General features: G+C 38.5%; 1 long non-coding RNA gene across 1 annotated transcript in view; it reads left to right on the top strand.

Annotated features, from left to right (window-relative positions):
* The window catches only part of LOC109391941 (uncharacterized), a 75,645-nt gene that overhangs the window by 52,239 nt on the left and 1,978 nt on the right, over nt 1–21,428 (top strand). The window contains exon 2 of the long non-coding RNA XR_002125957.1: nt 19,654–19,858. This is a non-coding gene — a long non-coding RNA (uncharacterized LOC109391941). The remainder of the gene's footprint in view (nt 1–19,653; nt 19,859–21,428) is intronic.

The following is a 21,428-nucleotide window of genomic DNA, read 5'->3' as shown; positions in this document are numbered from 1 at the left end:
CTTTTTAACTTATGAGGAAACTGAGGTTCAGAGATGTACATATCCTGTCCAGAAAGAGCTACTAAGTGGCAGGGTCAGGATTCGAAGCTCATATCTGACTTATCTCATTAGACTGCAAGATCCACGAGGATAGCAATCATTGGGTTGTTGGATAAGTCGTGATGTATTTTTTCTATGTTTTTTGTTGCAAAAATGCATCATGACTTTTCCAACAACCCAATACATAATGGTTTTGCTGCTAACTGTCATATCCTCAGTGCCCGGAACACAGTAACTACTCATACATACTGGCTGAATGACTGAATACAGAGCCTAAACTATGTGATATCAGGGCCCTGAGCAAACAGATTTTCCCCTACATCAAGTGAAATACCACTAGACAAGCAATAACATTAGGGAAATCATCATGCATTCAATCATAATTCATTCAACAAATACTTCTCAAGCACCTGCCATGTACCAGGCCTTAGCCTAGGAGCCAGTGGCACTTTCTTTTTTGAGAAAGAAATGTATCTGACTTGCCTGAATACCTCCCATACTCGGACAGGTTTGCCTCCAACTTGCCTCCACACCCTCTTAGTTCTCCCACAGCAATGGACCCAGCAACATGGGAAGGCAGTTTTGATCCCATGCAGGCAACTCTGAGCCATATTTTGTTTGTTCTCCAAGAGTCTTATGCTTGCTGGACCCACTGGGAATAATGACTCAGTACTGGGGCGAACATGGGGGCTGCATGCTGCGGATCTCAGAGGGAGAGACTGCAAATCGGAGGCATTTTATGGTTTTCTCCTTTATTTACTCTGAAAATTTTCCAGAAAGAGAGATGTATTTGAGTGGTTTGCAATCTTAAGGTCAGCTCTAATTAAGTTGGGGCCTGGCAGCTGTTGACTTCAGTGTTGCTACACAGCTGCCAGTTGAGCTAGGTGCCCACCTTCAACCTCAGCAGTGAGCCCTGGGCTGCCTGCATGCCTTCTGCAGCTTCCCAGACAATCTGACCTCTATGCGACACGGAATGGTCAGTACCAAAGAGAGACTCTGTCTTATACTTTGGTTGAACTAGATAGAGGAGATCATAATTTTAAGTTTTGGTAAATTTTAGAAAACATGGATGTCCATTGTGTCACATAGTAGGCGTGCAAATGACCTATTCTCTTTATTTCTATAATCAGAGTATTCTTTTAGCAATAGAGGATTGAGTCAACATAGTAACTGGCAAATAGCAGACATGCAGTAAATATGTGTACAATGAAAAAAACACATGTATACAATGATATAACAGAGAAAATGAGGCATCAAAGAGGCTCAAATTCTAGCCCCTGGATTTTCTATTAGTAAGATAAAAATATGGAAAATTATCTCTCTGGGGCTCAGTTCTTTCATCTAAAAAATAAAGAGATTAGATGAGTTCTAAAATTCCTTCATGTTCTTAAATTATACAATTGAAATTTTACAGATAGTCAGTATTCATAACAGAAAGAGCAGAAGACGAAGCCCAGAGTCCACAGACAGTATTTAGCCCTAGACCCTGCTGCTGACCAGCCATGAAAGCCTAAGCATGGTACTCAGCATCTCCAAGTCTTAGCCCCTTCATCTGTGTAACATGGTTGTTGCAATGCATTTTGTAAGACTGCAGGAAGATAATGAGACAGTCAGTGCATGCCTGGAAACAGAAGGCTTTAAATAAATGATAATTAAAAAATAAAAACCTAGTGAATTTAAACTCCATTCTTCCTTGTAGAAGAGCACTATGGTCATTTGGGATAGATTGCATTAATGGCCTTACTTCTTCACCAATCCATATATATATATATATATATATATATATATATATATATATGCTGTTTGACATGTGACTTTGCAGGGCTCTCCTAAGCCTTGACTCTGGACTTGGTTAAGTGACTTGCTTTGACCAGTAGGATGTTAGCAGATGTGATGCAAGCAGAGATTTGAAAAGCGATTGAACTCATCGTTTTGTGATTTTGTCATTGCTATGAAAAGGACAATGCCTAAGCCAACCTGAAGGTCCTGAGAAGAGGATAAATAACCAAGGGAACAGAGCTACCACTAGCCATGATCAGTCCAGGCCAGCCAGATCTCAGTTAACTCAACCTTCAAGTCGAATAAGTGATTGTTTTAAGCCACTGAAATGTGGAGTGGATTGTTATGCTATAGTTTTATGGCAATGCCTAACTGATACACCAGTGGTTTATAACAGGAGTCATAGGTTGTTTTATTTTAAATTTGGAGTTCTTTGGTGAAATTTGCAAAGATACTTACTTTTCCATATTTGGTGAATCTTCATAAAATATACACTTTTGGGTAAAATTTTGGGAGGAAAGGGAAGATAAAAATTTGCTAAATTATTCTTTTGGTTCAAATGACAAATTTAATGGTGTCTGAAGCATTTTAAACTGCTAGATATGAGTGTTTGAAAGTTTGCCATTGGGTCTGAGTGTTCCAACTTTAATTTTAGATTTGGGAATTTTTAGCAGGGAGGGACTTAATATGTGCAGGTCCAAATCTGATTACAGTGTATGTCTGTACATTGCTTAATGCTATTATCTTTTTGTAGAACTCAGATATTTTAGTAACAGCTTTCCTCTGATTAATGAGGCTTTAAAAATACTGTATTGAAAGGTGGCTCTTGATGGGCGAACAAGACCCTTTGTTCACAAGGTTAGACAAATCTCTTAGAAGGAAGAACTCTAGCAGAAACCAATCACCTCTGAACCAACACAATCACTTCTTAAATAAGTTAGTGTGCTAGTGTATAAAACAGAAGCCACATTCTTCTGGGCTTTAGAACTGAAACTAGCTGATAAGGTCTTTCAGGGCAGGGAAGGGAGCAAATATACATAACACTGGGCGGGCATACAATTGCTCCATTCGGTGATGCTTTTGTCAAAGAACAGCAAATTAAAACCTACTCATTACTTAGAATCCAGACCAAGTGTTACTCTACTAGGAAGAACAAATTCCTTTCCCATCTTCATTCCCCTTAGACCTGTCAAGCCCCTTTCCATGACTGACTGCCACTAGGCTGTAAGCTCTCAAAGACAGGAGACAACGTCATAATCACGTCCCAATGCTTAGCACAATACCTTCTACGTAAAATGAGCTTAATCAGCTATTGTTAAGTGAAAGAATGATAATATTGCCCAATTCATGAATGAGGAAACTGAAGGTCAGAGACATTAACTAATTTTGTGGAAATCACACAACTGGACACAGCTGGGAATTAAATTTGAACTCAGCTCCAGGTTAATCCACAGTCAGTTTCCACTTTACCACACTTGACCAGGATTCTTGTGACAACAAACAACATAGTACAAGCACAGAGCACAGTAACAGATGCTGAATAAATATTACTTGCCACGTTTATGTCTTGGTACTAGGAATCCCACCAGTGGAGATTTATCTCTTTTTCTTCCAAATTCCTTTTTCTTAGGAGTCATCAACTTGTTGGCTGAGGAGATTAAACATAAACCAATTATCCTAATAGCAGAAAGGGTAATTTATGGCATTAAATATCTTTTGGACTATTATACACTCATTAATAACTATGTGTAGGAAGAGTTTAAATGAACATGAAAATGCATTCAACAACAATCTTCTAGGTACTTTTTGAAAGCAAAATATTATTCAATAATTCTTTTTGAATATATGCAGTATATTTGCAGTACTTTCATAGTGCTTTCAAAACTAAAAAAAATAGTTACTGAAAAAGTACTGGAAGGAGATATTAGAAGCAGGTTGGAAGTATTTGTTTTTAGATAATTAAAATAAAGAAGACTTTTGCCATCTTTCCATTTTCCTGAAATTTTCAAGTTTTGAAAAATGAGCATGTCTTACTTTTATATGTGAAAGGCTTTCACAATGTTCTCCATATTTTTTCTGCTTCCCAACCTCTCTTTGGTAGATGGGCCACTGTCACCATTTTGTCCCTACATTGTCAATGATTCTGTACAGTGTTTCACGGTATCTGTAACCCTACATTGTAATTAGTTGTTTTCATATTGACCTTTGCTGTTATCTGAATTTATTAAGAAGAGGGATTGTCTGATTCTTCTGCTTATCTCCAGTACCTGGCTAGCCCACACTGTTCTCAGGGCTCATAAATATTTGTTAAATGAGTGATATTTCTTATGACTGAATTAATAATTTGTACCATGGCATCCATGAGAAGGGATAATAGCAGAATGTGTATATTTATATGTATGTATTTCAACAGAATCAGAGCTTGCAAACACTATACTACATGTTTTTCACATGTCTTACTTTTGCACATTCACAAATTAGAAAATGAAACTAAACATGCAGTTTTTTTCCCCCACATTGCCTTTTCTGAATAATGATGATTAGTGTTCAATATGCATGCTTTTCTAACATGAAATCTGTAAATTCTCTGAATATAGGCAAAATGTATGGAAATTATATCAAATCTAATTTAAGTGTGTTTTCTCAAAATTAGGATGTATAATATTTAGTTTCATAGGCAGAACAAATAATACAATTAGTGTTTATTCTTTGACTACTCTTTCACTAAACAACTCAGTTAAAAAATGCACGCAACACAAAACAGTGTTTTCCAGTCACTGCTCCAAGTCTCATATGTTAAACAAAGACAGACCAACCTTAAACCTTTTGATAAATATGATGCTTGTGGTAACTGCAGCATTCACTTCGTATCCCATTTCTCCAAGTTCCTGTCAGCCAGATGTCACTTGCAATGCAAACACTAGAAAAATATGAAATAATAATTTCATACATCATCTATGTGTGCATGAGGCGGTCAAACATTCAATACAAATTCAAACTGCTACTACACACAGAGCAAATATCATCCAAATAATATTTAAAATGATTGAAAGGCTTTTGATTTGGAAGTGTATTCTCTTAAGCTAAGTGGTCCCCAAGACCATCTAGAAAATTCAATTGTTTCATTTTTAAAATGTTTTCTGCCCAAAATTATATCAGACTCTAATGTCTCAATAGAAACACATGGGATTGGATTGCTGACTGGGCGCCTGATGTCAAAGAAAAATCTAATTTCACAATGGCATTTCCTCATACTGTCTCACCAAAATATAAAAATTGATAAAATTTTAATGGATAATTTTCAGAAGCAGAATGTTAACCATTGGGAAAATATGAAGGGAAACTTAGCATTGTAGCATAGGAGAAGCAAAATGAAGGAAGAAATTGACAATAAATACAGATATACAATGCCATATAAAAAGCATTCTTAAAAGCTTTTTCTTATCAAAAACAGAACTTCAACTTGAAAAACGCCCTTACTATCAAAATATAAGCTTTTTTTGTGTCCATTTCCAGGTTTTTCTCCCCAAATCTTTTCTATTTTGCAAAACGATATAGGAAAAGGAAACACACTGTAAGTTATACTATTAGAAATGCATTTGTACGGTGTTGATTTCTATTTTTGATGTTAGGTTCAAAAACGGGCATATGTACCCACAGCTTCAATTAAGAGATAAGAGAGAATGGTATTAGATTCAGCCTTGCTTCTTTTTGCTAAGGCCCTAAACCTCATCTCTTTCTGCTTGCTGTTTAGTGGTGAATTTCCTTGCCTGTCTAGTGGGAAGAGGTTCAATTTTCTTTGTTTTAAGGAGGGAACTTGATGCAATTCACAAAGCAGGAGTTCTTCATACTAGCTGTGTGACCTTTAGTATATGCTTTACCATCTTTGAGCCTCAGTGTTCTGATCTGTAAGTTAGAAATAATAATTCCTACCTTACTGTTTTCCTGAGATCTTTGGGAATAATATTTTAAAAACCTCTGACACAATGCTTGACACAAAGGTAGTACTCAAATATCATTTTAAAATGATTCTAATTTATTTGAGCTTCTAATACTTAATTTCTTATAACTGCCCTCTTTTTAATCTTTCCTGATTATCTTTACACAAGCTGGTAGCAATGAGAAAGTCTCACATAAACTGCTGAGGGAGGGGAAAGGTAGCCGCCTCATTGGACAAGGTCGCCCTGGTCAGCAGAGGTAAGCAATGTGATAGCTGAACCACTGCCAAACCCTGAAAGTTACTGTGTAACCTGGAACTATGGACTCAAGGAATTGAGGACACCACAAAGAGGCAGATGCTGATCTCCGACAAGGAGGAATCTTTGTCTTTGGAGATTCTAAAGATGGTCATCAATTTTCCTCCTTCAGCACTCCCCACCCCCTCCACCAAGACTCTCTACACCTCCGGATTGTAATGCAGAATCAACTGTAACACAAATGTTCCTGTTGAAAAACTTGAAATTGACTAGTAAAAAATTCAGCATTCTCTTCATCTCTCTCTGTCCCTCTCTCCCTCCCTCTCTCTCTCTCTCTCTCTCTCTCTCTCTCTCACACACACACACACACACACACACACACACACACATTTATCTTCTCATTACATTATATTTTCCTTTGAGAGCAGGCCCTGGTTGTTATATTATCTTGGTCATGCATCCTTTCTTCTCTCCAGACCTAACCTAGAGTTTACAACCAAGTAGATCATTACTAAATATTTAGCGTTTAAAATTAAATTTAAGGCAAATTATTTGATTGAGTGAAAACTGACTCTATGTATTACTAGCTAGCTAGGATGAGGAGACTGTATGGTATAGTTGTTGATACTATAGGATTTAGGATCAAACAGAACCAGATTATTGTCTCAACTCTCCCATTGCTTACTAACCTTTTTAAAAAAGGTTTTTATTAAAATATAGCTAATATACAATATTACATTATTTTCAGGTGTACACCATAGTTATTCAACATTTATATACCCCAAGAAGTGATCATCATGATGAGTCCAGTAACCATCTGACATTGTACCAAGCCATCACAATATTACTGGCTATATTCCCTATGCTGTAATTACATCCCCATGACTTATTTGTTTTATACTTGAACATTTGAACCTCTGATTCTCCTTCACGTTTTATCCCTCTTTAAAATTTTCAATATTACTTTATATTAATTTCAGGTGTACAGAACAGTGGTTAGACATTTATATATTTTAAGAAGCGACCCCTCTGACTAGTCTAGTACCCACCTGACACTGTACATAGTTATTACCGTATTATTGACTGCATTGCCTATGTTTTCCTTTACATCCCCATGACTACTTTGTAACAACCAATTTTTACTTATTCCCTTCCCCTTTTTTACCCACCCTTCCAACACCCCTCCTACTTGGCAGCCATCATAATGTCCTCTGTATCTATGAATTTGTTTCTTCTTTGTTTGTTTATTTATTTTGTTCTTTAGATTCCATATATAAGCAAAATCACATTGCATCTGTCTTTCTCTGTTTGACATATTCCACTCAGCACAATACCCTCCAGGACCATCCATGTTGCCACAGATGGCAAGACCCCATTTCCTTCCATGGTCAAGCAATATTCCATTGTATATGTATCACCTCCTCTTTATCCATTCATCCATCGATGAACATTTGGCCATTTTAAATAATAATGCCATAAACAAATAGATGCACACATTCCCTCGAAGTAGCATTTTAGGCTTCTACGAATAAATATATAGAAAGTGGTATTACTGAGTCCTTCTTAGCCTTTTGTTATAGCCTTTATTGTAAAGTCTATTTTGTCTGGTATAAATACTGCTATGCCAGCTTTTTTTTCTTTCTATAAAGTATCTTTTTCCACCCCTTTATTTTCAGTCTCTGTGTGTCTTTCTATCTGAAGTGAGCCTCTTGTAGACAGAATACGTAGAGATCTTATATTTTTTTTTATCCATTCAGCCACGCTATCTTTTGATTGGAGCATTTAATCCATTTATATTTAAAGTAATTGTTGATAGATATGTAGTTATTGCCATTTTATTATTCATATTATTGATCTTTTTGTTTGTTTGTTTTTCTGTCTTAAGTCCTTCTAATAGTCCTTGTAATACTGGTTTGGTGGTGATAAAGTCCTTGAGCTTTTTCTTGTCTGGGAAGCTCTTTATCTGCTCTTTGATTCTAAATGATAGCTTTGCTGGGTAGAGTTCTTGGTTGTAGGGCCTTGCTTTTCATCACTTTGAAGATTTCCTGCCAATCCCTTCTGGCCTGCAGAGTTGCTATTGAGAAATCAGATGACAGTCTTATGAGAGCTCTGTTGTAGGTAACTAACTGCAGTTCTCTTACTGCTTTTAAGATTCTTTCTTTGTCTTTAACCTTTGGCATTTTAATTATGATGTGTCTTGGTGTGGGCTTGTTTGGGTTCACCTTGTTTTGGACTCTCTGGGTTTCCTGGGCTTGTATGTCTATTTCCTTCACAAAGTTAGGAAAATTTCCCTCATTATTTATTCAAATAAGTTTACAATTCCTTGCTCTCTTTCTTCTCCTGGTACCCCTATGATGCAAATGTTTGTATGCTTGATGTTATCCTGAAGGTCTGTGAAATTATCATTTTAAAAACTTCATTTTGCTGTTCTGATTTGGTGTTTTCTGCTACCTTATCTTTTAAATTGCTGATTTGATCCTCCACTTCATCTAACCTACTGTTGATTCCCTCTAATGTATTCTTCATTTCAGTTATTGTATTCTTATGGCATTATGACTGTTTCTTTTTGTTTTGGGTTTTGTTTTCTATCTCCATTTTTATGTTTCCTATCTGTTTGTTGACATTCTCCTGGAGATCATTGAGCATCCTTATAACCAGTGTTTTGAACTCTGCGTCTTTTAGCTTGCTTGTCTCTATTTTGCTTAGTTGTTTTTCTGGAGCTTGGTTGTTTTTTTAATTTGGAAATTATTTCTTTCGTCTCCTCATTTTGTCTGCCTTCCTATGTTTATTTCTATGTATTAGGTAGGGCTTCTATGCCTTCCAATCTTAGTAGAGTGGCCTTATGTAGTAGCTGTCCTGTAGGGCCAGTGGTGCACTCTTCCTGGTCACCTGAACCAGATGCTCCAGGTGTGTCCCTTGTGTGGGTTCTGTATGCCCTCCTATTGTAGTTGAGCCTTGCTTGCTGTTTGCACATCAATAGAAGGGATTGACAGTCTGATTGATTGTGAGGACTGGCCATGACTACAGTGGAGGAGCTATTGTGCAGGAATAGGACTCACTTTAGCAGGTTCTGGTGCCTTCCCAGTCTGCCCTTTGGGTGTTCCATCCTTGAAGGTGGCTAGGAGATGCTCTGGCTTTGTCCAAAGCTGGCAACCTAGTGTGACAAGCCAGGGTCCTCCTGGGAGAAATCCCATTACAGGCCAAGTTCAGCCATAACCTGTGCCCTGCCCAGGGCCTGTGGCATGAACCACAAAGCAATCCATAGAGGGCTGCCCCCTGGGCTGGGTTGGAGGTGCCTTGAGTACCAAGTTACAAACTGAGGCTGGCTGCCACTAGTGCCAGGCTTGGAGCTGCTCAGCCAGAGGTACAGGACAAGCTGAAGACAGATGCTGCTTATATAGTGTTTGCGAACCTTTGAGAGATTTTAGCAAAGTTCACAGTATAAGCCCAAACAGGCCATTTGTATGGAAAACTCAGTGGAAGTGGCTTGGACGTGCCCAGAAGTTGGGTGGGGTGGGGTCTCAGGGAATCACCAGAGCATGGTGGATGAACAGTGTTAGCTAGGTTGATGGAGACTCAGATAAGGCAGCCACCTGCTTTTGCAAGCTGGGAGCAGGGAGAGCTCAACAAAGCAACAATGGATTCTGTCAGCACTTTTGTTTGGGACAAAGCTGCCCCTCAAACCCTCACCTAAAGTCAGGTAATTTAGTTCTTCCCCATATATCCCTGGAGCCTTTCAAGTTGCTGCCCCAGCACTGGAGTTCAAAGCAAGAGAGTCTGTCAGTGAGTAAGTTCATGAGCAAGCCCTTTAAGAGGAGCCCCTGGGACTCTAGTCATCCTTGTCTCACTCAGCCACAATCTTGGCTGGTTTTCACAGCCAGAAGTTATGGGAACTTCTCACCCCAGCACTGAAACCATGGGCTAGGAGCCTGGTGGGAGGCTTTACACCCTCATTCCTCTGGGTGGGGTGGGGGCGGGATCTCTGCATCCAAGATATTCCTCCTGATTTTTAATGATTACACATTGGTGTGGGACCAGCCCAATCCATGTCTCTGCCCCTCCTTTTAGTCTCAAGACGGCTTCTTCAAGTCCTTAGTAGTAGAGCTTCAGTTCAGTTAGACTTCAGGTGATTCTCAGCAATGGTTGTTCTGTAGATTAGTTGTAATTTTTAATGCTGTCATGAGAAGAGGCAAGCACAGCATTTGTCTCATCCACCATCTTGACCAGAAATTGGGCAAATCTCTTAATGTCTCTGAGTCTTAGTTTCCTCAATTATAAAGTGTCAATAATAATTCCTACTTCTTAGGATTATCATAAATAAGGTTGCCAGATAAAGCACAGGACACTCTTTTAAACAAAAATTTTTTTATAAACAATAAATTTTTATAAGTATATCCCAAATATATATGAGACACACTTATACTGAAAAAATATTTGTTGCTGATCTGAAATTTAAATTTAACTAGTTGTTAACTAGATTTTAATTTGCTAACTATAGCAACCTTAATTATAAAGACTAAATGAAACAATACATTGTAAAGCTATTAGCTTTGTGCCCATTGGATAGTGGGTGCTCATGAAGTGTTATCTCATTTCTCTCTTCCCTCATGGGGAAATTGTTTGATTAAATGCCTGCTACACAGTACCAATTCAATAAAATTTAGGGTGGCTTTCCTTTCAAGACCCAGCCTCAGAAAAATGTGTTGTAGGCCTAATAATGAAGGAAGCGCCACACACAGTAGCATGTTCATCTCTAGGCTGGCCTTCACCGTTTTCATTTCCAGGGCCTTGGCAGCATGGACTCCAGAGGGTGTGGAATGGTCTCGTTAAAAGGGCAAACGTGAAGGGATAAAGTTGTTAACACAGGTTTTCCACCGATTCAAGGCAACTTGATCTTTGAAATTATGAATTTACTGTGGAAGTCGATGTTAGAAAATCTGTAAATTGTAAGCGCCTAAAGAGTTCCAAAACAAAATGGTAAAGAAAAATTTGATTTACAAAAACATAGACGACAACCTACTCAGCTAAAAATACATTACCTAAAGTGTGTTATAAAAGCATTGCTAGCAGCTCTATAAAACTATTTTTTGCTTCCGCATATACCCTTCATCCCATAAATCAGCTTTTTGGGACACTTATTTATCTGAGCAGAAAAGCTTTCTTCTGCAACTATTGCCAAATGCCCTCCTGGGGTGGCTAGGCATGAACGTGGATGGCTATTCATAATAGATACAGGCAAAGGTTTTAAGAACAGAATTTTTTCCCTTATAAGTTCAGTGTTATTCCTCTCTGAGATGCCAGAGATAGTGCATGGGCTATGATTCAATGGAAAGTCTTTCTATGAGAAAATGGTTCTTTCAACGTGGTCTATCTGAGGATCAGCACATTTGGACTCTGTCCGACCCACATTCCCAGACCTACAGCTGGCTCTGCTGGACGAGGGGCAGCTGCCAGCACCCTGGGAGAAGCTCCCTTTTGCCCCAATCTTGGGAAGGGAGCACCTTCATGTCTGGAAAATCATTAGGCCTAAAACCAATGAATATTTCTAGATTACACATCAGATCTTTCCACGGGAATCAAGTATTTCTCTGACAGAAGAAAGCAGGTACTGTCCACTTCCTTCAGCTCACATTCTCATGTAAACAGGCGCCCACGTACTCAGCACCAGCTGCAGCTTCTGGGTGGTCCCGTAGGAAGTTCCAAGTGAATTGCAGTGCAGTCTTGTAGGCTGGTGGTCACACAGCTCAAGTAAGCATCTGTGGGAGAGAGCAAAGGCATGTATGTTCTCCACACTCCAGTCTCGGGTGGAAAATCAAAGTAAAATCTGACTTCCCAGAGAAGGTCTGTTCTCCAAAATTAAAAAAACAAAATTGAACCAGACAAAACCGTAGAGGAAAACAGTGGGTGGATTTTTCTGGCAGGCAATTTTCTATATGAAAATTTGGGGATCTGTCTTCTCCTTTCCTCTTGGGTATATGGAAGGAGAGTCTTCATAAATGCATACTAATTGATCAGTATTAGTGCATTCTAATGCATGATATTATGATACTTTCTAGCATCTTTCTTCAGGAAGGTAAAACAGGAGAATTTCTTGGTTAGAATCCCAAATCCACCATTCATTAGCTGTTTAACAAGATATTTAACCACTCTGTGTTGCTGTAAGAATACAAGGGAATTAATATACGTAAAGGTGTAGAACACTGCCTAGCATGTAGTAAGCCCTAAGCAAGTGTTAACTGTTATTAATATAATTAAAATAACTTTAATACTTATATGCTATAGTTTTATAGTGCTTGATGAAGCCCTTCTACATTTATTTGGATGGACCTGTACTCAAGGTGAAGTAGAGTGAGACTGAGCAATTTCCATTTTTCAAAATGAGAGAAGGGAAGAAATAGAAGTAATCAGATGACTGTATGATATTGTTCCAAGTAGAAATGGTGGTACGAGTTCTGACAATCAAGTTTGCGAACTTGCACCAATGCTGCTAAACTTTTTTGATATCAGAGGGATTATTCATTATAAATTTGTACCCACTGGACAAACAGTTAATCAAGTTTACTGTTTGGAAGTGCTGAAATGGCTCTGTGAAAAGGTTAGACATCCTGAGCTTTTCACCAACAATTCATGGCTCTTGCATCACAACAACGCACCAGCTCACACGACACTGTGAGGGAGTTTCTAGCCAGTAAACAAATAACTGCATCGGAACACTCCCCTACTCACTGGATCTGGCCCCCAATGACTTCATTCTACCTGAAAATGAAGAAAATATCAAAAAGAAGACATTTTGATGGCATTCAGGACATCAAGGGTAATATGACAACAGCTCTGATGGCCATTCCAGAAAAAGAGTTCCAAAATTCCTTTGAAGGGTGAACTAGCTGCTGGCATCAGTGAAAAGCTTCACAAGGGGAGTACTTCGAAGGTGACTGTAGTGCTATTCAGCAATGAGGTATGTAGCACTTTTTCTAGGATGAGTTCGTGAACTTAATTTTCTGTCCTTGTATGTATGACTTAAGATGTAGAAGAGGCAAGTTCCACAAAGGAGGTATTGAGATGGTTGTTGGGTTGAAACTGAGATCCCAACAGTAGTGTAATAGGACATAGGTAGTATTCTGGGGTGTAGACAGCAAGGGAATAGAAATGGATGAAAGTTAAAAGAAGTATCTTTAAGGAGCTTGCAAATATAAAGGACAAGTTTAAATATGATTCAGGAGACAACTAAAGTCATAAATAACTATTATGATTTTGAGAAAAAAATTAATTTCCCTGGCCCTACACCTTACCCCAAATCAATTATAGATGAGAACTTAAAAGTTAAATATATAAAATATTAAAGGCAAAGTGTAACCAGAAGAAAAGAAAATTGAGACTTTATCAAACATTTGGAATAGGTTTAACTTTTAAAGCTTAGAATCAAGACAACACATTTTTCTGAGTGTTCACACTTTCATTTTGGTACTTATGGACCAAATCAGGAAAATCAATTTCAGGGCACACAGGTAGTGCTTCCAATATAGGTTCTTCTCTTGGTTTCATATTTCCATAAGGACTCTCAGGGCGGTACTGCATAATCTTTGGTACCCAATAAAAAATGAAAATGTGGAGACCCTTGTTCAAAAAACAGAAAACAAATGCCACTAAACATACTAAGTTATAAAACTTTTTCCTTTCTTGAATTGTCATGATGTTTTTTATTTGTTATTTAATGTCATTCTAAGTAAATAAAAATTATAATTTTTAATTATTAGCATGAATTTTACCTTTCATTTTTATTGTGCAGTGCCAGTTATAAATGCAAACATAAAAGCTTTTAAATTGTATACTGAATTACTGAAGTTGTGCAATTTTTATTTAGTAGTTTGTACATGAATATGTATTTTGTTATCTAAACAGCAAAAATGCTGCACAAAATTAACTCAACTGTTTTTACTACACTTTTTATATACACACATTCTACCAACATGCTTTCAGTTTACTGATGAAAAAGGAGGGACTGAAAGGAAAGGAATTATGGGTTGCCTTATTGTTTCTTTTTTTTCTGTGTCATCACTTTTAGCATAAGTGGTTAGCTAACACGCGGAAGTAACGTGAGTAAGAAAGGCTATGATATGGTGCTTTCATTCTTTGCATTTCTTAGAACACCATGTCTTCTTTCTGTTTTCTATGTTTGAAGCAAATGCTAGTGGAATAGAAAATCTGGCCTCTGGAGGATATCAGCATCCCCTCTCCTTAGCTTACAGTCATAGATGCAACACGTTTGCCTTGTGCTTGCTGTGAGTCTCCCTTAACTCCCATACATTGTGAGTCCACCAGAATTCTATGCTCACAGGGCACTGTGAATTCTATGTGCAAATGGGGTGGCAAGGAAAGATGGACACGAATGTTGCACACATATCCTCTGCTCATGTGTATGCTCCATTGTCCCTTAGGACTTCACTTACAAAGCATAAGTTTAAAGATTCAATTATTAATAATTTCAAGATAGTGACAACAGAGAATTAAGCCAAGTGTGAGGTTCCATGAGACTGCACAGGTCACACACTCATGAAGCCAGCCATGTCCCTAAGTAAAGTTCTACTTTGTCTGTTTTAGTCATTGTGTTTTTTGGAACACCTGCAGTGCTATCATCCAAACAATTGTCATATGGTAGTGTCTATTTTTTAGGTCTGTGGAGTCTCTCTTAGGCTCATCATCAGTCCCTGGAAAGAAAGAACTGTATTTGATAACATTCTGCATCTTCAGTGAATCGCAGAGTGTCATGTGTATATAGCAGATGCCTGTTGTGGGTACTGATGGTGGTGTGCACCTCCCATGATGTGATTCATAGAATCCCTGAAACTATAATTTAGTGATGTTTATTATTCTACTCCTACTTGCTAAATCCCTTACTATCAATGAACAAAGGAGTAAGGTACCCTGGCTATTACGTCTGATGTTCCCTTTTAATCTGTCATATATTTAAGAATTGCCAGAAATTTACCTCTCCAATATGGGTAAACCTTCTGGTTTCTTCCTAGTGCCTGGACATTAGCAGTGGAAATTGTGATGGGAGAACTGGAGGTGTGCAGGTCACCATACTATCTCAGTACAAAGTATTACAGGGAGCTTCTACCACATCCATGTATAACCAAAATGAAGAAGCAGTCCAGGCAACCATTGCCATGATCCTAGACATTGAAATCTCTGTGCACACAAGATACAAATCTTATACATAGAAATACCGAACCCTCACTGAAAAATAGAGATGGCACACTGACTTTAGTTTATACAGACATAGGCCAGCTCACCATGGTGAAAAAAAACAACATTCTGAATTGAGGCAAAAATGTTTGACACATTTCCCACCCTCACCCGCTTAAACCTGGATACTGTGGCGAGCACCAGAATAACCAAATAAGATGATACTGGGGAAAGATTCTGGGGGTATAGGTTAATTATATCTTTAGTAGTTTCCCAAAATATAAAGATTAACAAGGACTTGCAGGTTGTATCCGAGGATCTGGAATTTATGTAGTAATGAGGGTAAAGCCAGGGAAGCCGACATGTCTCCCTAGACCAAGAGGATGAGCATAGGGTGAAACAAAGGAAACCAAACCAGAAGGATTATGATGCGTATCTGTTCTAGATTGCAGCAGACAGCAAATGGGCTGACAATGAACAGATGGTTTAGAACAACCTTTGGTAGGTAAGTGGTTCCATGAACTAAAAGACACTGAGTCTGGTTACTAACACACATGACCAAGAATATGTCAATATGAGCTCGGTCCTTTTGCTGAGATAGCACACTTCATGGGATAGGCAGGGTTTATGGAAGGGGAAAAAAAAAAGACAGGAATGCTATTCTTACTATTTTTGTGTTTACTCACCATGAGTATCTGAGGAAGAAATCCAAAGTGACTCAGGGAGGATGTGAAAAATCTATTCAATGAAGCTAAGTAATGAGAGTAAATTTGGAAAAAGGAAGGAACAAGGAAAGGAAGAGAAGGAGAGAAAATAATTATACTTGCAGAAGTTCCTTGCCTTGCACAAGGCTTGTTATATAGTAGTAATGGTATTTCAAGTCAGTTGGAGATTAGATAAATTATTGGGTTGTCGGAAAAGTCATGACGTATTTTTTCTATGTTTTTCATTGCAAAAACATGCCATGACTTTTCCGACAACCCAATAGAAAAAAAGAAAAGAATCTGTGATTTATCTGGGCTGATGTAATTTCTCTCTTCGACCCTTGGCTGCTAAAAATGTCATAATTTACCCCACGATGAGAAACTCAAAATATAAACACTTAATTGAAATAGGCTGACGTTTCCTAAGGGTACTCATTTTAGGACTAGGAAGAAGAGAGAGAAGAAAAGATGGAGAATGAAAGAGAAGAGAATTGATAGCTCATTGATCTATTTCCAATCAAAAATAGCTTGAGTTGCTCAGCCTCTGTGGTGTGGTTGCCAAGCAAAACATAGAGAAGTTGACTTGCTACACTCCACAGAGAGGCAGCTAGCTCTGAAAGGCCAACTAACAAAGGTAAGAAAGATCTTCTCAGTAAAGTATCTCTAAGGGGCCATGGTTTCTGTGTTCATCAAGAATCCCTGAAAACCTAGAAATTTAGAAGGAAGTCAGAATTGATTTAATCCTTTTTACTATAAATCTCATTTCTGAAAATGATTAGCAGAGGCAGAGACATAAATGGTAAAGTCTCGATCAGGGAAAATGCTGTCAGCATATCATCTAGATAGATTAGAAAATGAACGCTCAGGTTTCTGTGAAGGAAGACTAATGACATTAAGTCAAGATGAAATAGAAAGGAGCATTGCATGGACTCAAAAATCATAAACCATGAGCTCGCCCTGACAGAAGACCCTCAGTAACTTTCCGAACTGGAAAATTATCAGGACTTTGGTCTGAGAGTATTTTCTTAGGCTTCATTTGGAGTCCCTGGCTTGTTTGGGTTTGTTCTGAAGTTCTGGAAATTGCTTTGCCAAGGTTCTAACATTTGTATAAAAGTGAGGTACTTCTGCCTACAACTTTCGGTGCAATCAATTGCACACTCAGAAACAAGAAAATGAGGGTTTGGTTCACTAAAACAAATAAACATTTAAGATACTTTTATACTGTTCAATCATCTGATTTTTGAAGTGTCACAATTCCAGCGCCTTTCAGAAATAAGGCAGAACTGTTGCCCTGAAACCAGTGGTGGCTGAGACCAACGTTCTTTGTTTAAGTTAAGATCAAATAGTGAAGCGAGTATATAAATTCCTGCCAAATAAAGCTAAAGCAGGCCTTCTGCTCTGTTTGGTAGGGGAACAAGCCTGTACATCTGCTTCACATGTGGTATATCACTTGATTACTTACACTGTATCTCCATTGGAAACACACACGCACATGCACTCACGCACGCGCACGCCTCCATTCTTTTAGAATAAGCCAGTAGAATAACCTCAAATCTAAATATCAGTCTGCTGCAGTTTCTCAGGGATCTGATAGAATAAATCTATTGTGTTCTCATGCAGGATCTTAAGTTGCCTCTTTCAGTGACACACAATGATCAACTGAAAATTGTTCCCATCATCTTAAAACTTGAGAGTCTCTCTGTGGACTGCCAGTCTTTCTTATGTAGGGGGCATTGGGGTTTCTGACATTTGATCTTAAGGTGTTGGCCCTGACGCTAGGGCAGGAATGGTCTCCAAGCTTCATAACACACTACTGATTTTCATGAGAAATAGGTCTATTGATCAAAATTCAAGGTAAATCTTTATCCAATTTCAGAGTTGGAATGGTTATGTGAAAAGTATTTCACATCTTCCACACTCCCAACCCCCTTATTATGGCTATAACATTAGGAGATAAAAATATACTGTTCCTCATGTCAAATTTTCAAAATATGCAATGTTCAATAGATAGATTGGTAGTTAGGTAGATAGATAGATACTTACTGTTCAATACTAATGCTTCTGACTTAAAATTTTAAGGTCATTGTCTCCCTTCTGACACCTCTTACTACATCAACATCCCATTATATCATTATAGACTCATGAAGCAATGTACTTTTACATTTTGCAGGATAATGACTCTTTTGTATTTCAGTTTTTATAATAATATAAATCTTGAATTGCAATTTGCATATCTTTTATTTAGAAAAAGAGACCCCTATTTAAGACTGTCATTTTAATACATACGTGTTAAAGTGGCTTTTTTTAAAGAAATGCACCAAAATATTCCAATTTATTCTTTCACTGAATAACTCAATCTGATTCTACCTCTGCTGCTGCATCAATAAATTAGCAAACGTCCTGAACAATATATTTCCAACAATGATGGCTCAACTGCTTAGTCTTCTGTGCCAGTAGGTTCTCTGCCTGTTAGACGTCCAGTAATAGATTTGTAATGGCAATTTGACAATTTGAACTAGATGTCAGGCTGATTACACACACACACACACACACACACACACACACATTCACACACACACACACACGCATTCTCACTCACACACACATGTGTATATATACATACAGTAGTCTCCCCGCCTTATCTGTGGGGGATACATCCCAAGACCCCCAGTGGGTGCCTGAAACTGTGGACAGTACCAAACCCTATACGTACTATGTGTTTTCCCATACACACATACCATTCTCCTTCAACTCTTCTGGAAATGTGGCAGAAACTTCTTCATCAGCAGACATAGGCTCTCCAGTAATTTGTATATTTTTCAGTCCAAATGTATTCCTGAATCTGTGCAACCATCCCTTACTTGCAGTAAGTGGCTTGGTGTCACTTGTTTCAGGGGATCCCTTGCTGAAATCTTCATGTAAGCTTAATGATTTCTGGCACAACTTGTTGCTGTCAACTGGAACACGTTTTCTGTTCATGTCTTCCACCCACAAAATGAATGCCTATCCATCTTAACTAAGCACTTATCATGCACTGTGGTGGTAACATTTGTAGTTTGAGGTGCGACAGTAAAACTAGCACAAGTTTTTTTTTTTTCTTCCTCACAATTTCATTGCTAGAAGATTCATTCTTACCATTGATCTTAGCAACCTCAGCATATGATTTTTTTTCTTTCCTTATAAGGTCAAGAACTTTCACCTTTTCACTTAAAGGAAGCACTTACCAGCTTCTCTTTGGTATATTCAAATTGCCAGCATTACTACCCTTGCACATTGAGGCCATTATTAAATAAAATAAGGGTTATTGGAACACAAGCACTGTGATACCATGACAGTCAATCTGATAACCAAGGTGGCTCCTAAGTGACTAAGAGGCAGAGGGCATATACAGTGTGGAAATGCTGGACAAAGGGATGATTCAGGTCCTAGGCAGGATGAAGTGAGACCTTGTGAGATTTCATCATGCTACTCAGAACAATTTAAAACATGAATTATTTCTGGAATTTTCTATTTAATATTTTGGGACCTTGGTTGACAATGAGTATCTGAAACAACATAAGGCAAAACCCCGGATAAAAGGAGCACTACTGTATATACATCTTTTTGCTCATTTATTTATTATATGTAAAGATGATATTATATATATATTTGATATATATATTTGTTTATATGTTTCATATAAAGAGTACACTGCCTGCTCAACTTTTTTACTTTTTGCTTTTTGTTTGTTTGTTTCTTCCCTGTGGTAGGACTATCTCTGTGAAGCAGTCTGGGAAATTTGTCACTGTGACAGACGTTGGGTAGATGTGAGGGAGCCTTGAAGAGACAGGGCCTGGGCAGCATCCTGTCCACGTCTGCACAGCTGGAAGAGTGCTGCACCATCTAACATCCCCGATGCCTATCTCAGTGCCTGGCACACAGACAGTGCCTACCAAATGTTTGTTGAATAAACAGGTGAATGAAAAAATGAAAGGGGCCCCAGGACTCTTTCTTGTAGATTGACAAACATCTGTCCCTTTTTCCTCTGTGGCACACAGCATCGATCAGTTGGCTTTATTCTGTTCTTATCCATTCTATGCAAGAAGGGATTGGGGAAGTCAAGGCATAAAACCATTGTCGAAAAGCTACCTTTTGCAGCAAAGCAAACCCACCCCCCAACCACCCACCCCCACAAAAAAGGAAAAGAAGAAAAGAAAAAGTTTAACCATCTACGTTCACACATCCCGGTGACAAAACTGAACCAATTGCTTATGAGTATCAACTAGCTGCTAAAAGAAGGCTCAGTGTAGTGTGGCGCTCTGAACTGGGGCTGGGAAGCCACACAAAATTTTAGTTTAAATCCTAACTTTTCCATTTCCTAGCTGTTTTAATTTCGGCAAGTTTTTTCAGTTCTCTAAGCCTTAATTTCCTGACTGGTGAAGTGGGGATAATAATACCTGCCTTACAGGACTATTGTGAAGATTAAATGTGACAGTATGTATGAAAATGTTTTGTTAGCCCATGTTATGTTTGTAACATGTTTGCTTCCATTCCTACCATCCTCTCTTCCCCCTGCCACCCAGTTTCCACGTATTTACCCTTTCTTCCTGGAAAAAACAGAAAACTCAAATGTTACCTCAAACATGGCCAGAATGAAGTAGAATAGCCAAAGAGAAGTGGACGAAAAGAGCCAGAGCAGAAAACCAATCTAATGCTCTAAGGGAACCGTCTTCTTCTGAGCCCTTCAGCTATCCCATGCCCCTTGGACTAGGACATGCACCCTGGACACTCTAAGAGGTCCACATTTGGCCAACCTGGCTGACAGTGACGCTGTGGGGAGCTTTGCAACCCCCATAAACATAGGCAATTAAGCCCCTAAAAGCTCTTAGGCTTATTGCCCAGTAAATTCACAATGAATAGTAACCTTAATAAATGTTATAAATCTCACCTCAGAGCCAACAGGAAATTCAAACTTTTGCATGTGTGGGAGCCAAAGTGCTGCTGAAACAAAAGGGAGGTGTGTGGACAAGGAGAACATTGTGCTCAGTCCTCATCTCCCCTGGCAGCGCCAGAGCGCCCCAGGCCTGGGAAAGGCCCTTAATTGTATTTTGTGAGGCAGTTTTCTGGTCTCCTCACTCCTCCTTTTCCTTCACCTGCCTTAACTCCTTCATGTCCCAGTGGCCGGAAAGGTAATCCATCCATATATATCTCCTACTGATTGAAATAAATGATGGAAATAGTTGATGGGGCCAAATTATAGACAAGATGCTTTTTTAGGTCCATGTTTCAGTCAGAAGCCATTTTAGAAACTTAACTAAACCCTAAAACTGAAACTTAAACTCAGTGTTATAAAAAAAAAAGGGGGGTGGGAGGGGATATCAGAAAAGAGAAATCACTGGATATTTTGATCCGCACCCTCACTAAAGGGTGTTAGTTTTAATAAACAGTCACAATTTGGGGCTGTTATGAACCATAAGGCACACTCCTGGCCATGTTTCCAATTTCCTCTCTTGCCTTTACTGCTGTTATATTAAGGTCTGTGGTA

The sequence above is a fragment of the Hipposideros armiger genome, unplaced genomic scaffold, assembly GCF_001890085.2.
Source record: "Hipposideros armiger isolate ML-2016 unplaced genomic scaffold, ASM189008v1 scaffold_307, whole genome shotgun sequence".
Lineage (NCBI taxonomy): Eukaryota > Metazoa > Chordata > Mammalia > Chiroptera > Hipposideridae > Hipposideros > Hipposideros armiger.
The sequence above is the reverse complement of the archived record's forward strand: the minus strand, read 5'-3'. Positions and strand labels throughout refer to the sequence as shown.